At 42.7% G+C, this 905-nt stretch overlaps 1 non-coding gene across 1 annotated transcript; it reads left to right on the top strand.

The window, feature by feature from the left end:
• Positions 1-288: 288 nt before the first annotated feature.
• Positions 289-395, top strand: LOC141635711 (small nucleolar RNA R71). The gene has a single exon (XR_012540377.1). It is a non-coding gene; the product is annotated as a small nucleolar RNA R71 (small nucleolar RNA).
• The last annotated feature ends 510 nt before the right edge of the window (positions 396-905 follow it).

The following is a 905-nucleotide window of genomic DNA, read 5'->3' on the forward strand; positions in this document are numbered from 1 at the left end:
AGTATTTCAACTTTCTCCTTGGAAGCTTCAGAAATCTCGAGCTTCTCGAGACGGGCAGTAATGAAAGTAATCAGTGTCACAACGGCACTCATTTCATCACTTTGCTTTCGCGAATTTCCACATGAACTTCCAAACTCAGCTATATGGACTGCCATCTCCTCGATAGTATTCCAACCTTTATTCTGACTGGTATTATTTTGGAACCTACCATTCGCAGCTGCATCCAAGATGACCTTGTAATCATCACATAAAGCATTATAGAATAGGTTGCAAAGATACCATTGCTGGAAACCATGATGAGGGACAGCTCGGACCAAACTTTTGAAACGTCCTCATGCTTCACAAAAACCCTCATTAGCTCCTTGCTGGAAACTTGTGATTTTACCTCTCAAGGCGTCAATTTTTGAAAGTGGGAAGTACTTCTTGTAGAAGGCTAATGCTAGAGATGTCCAGTCTGTGAATCCGGCTGCTATCCTATCAAGGTAGCGGTACCAATCTCGCGCTGAATCCTTCAAGGAGTATAAGAACATCAACCCCTTCACTTCATCCTGAGTTACCCCAGCCGGTATAGGTATGGAACAACAGTAGTCTGTGAAAATTTCCATATGCTTCGGGGGGGTCCTCATCTGGTAGACCAGCAAACTGATTTCGCTCCACTAAATCGATATAAGAGGAACGAAACTCGAAGTTACCGGTAGTAGGGGTAGGTAACTGGTGCCCCTTTGGAATGTGGTGCTCCTTCGGCTGAAGATTATCATATATTGTAGCCATAATTGCCAAAATGAGAGTACTCAAGTCTTCCTCTCAAAAACCTGTCTTCTAACTGTGCAAAAGAAAAACTAGAAGCAAAGGTAAGCAACGGCTTCAAGGAACCAAAGTTGCTTGAGACAAGAAAATAAAATAAA

The sequence above is a fragment of the Silene latifolia genome, chromosome Y (genome assembly GCF_048544455.1).
Source record: "Silene latifolia isolate original U9 population chromosome Y, ASM4854445v1, whole genome shotgun sequence".
In the NCBI taxonomy this organism is placed as follows: Eukaryota; Viridiplantae; Streptophyta; class Magnoliopsida; order Caryophyllales; family Caryophyllaceae; genus Silene; species Silene latifolia.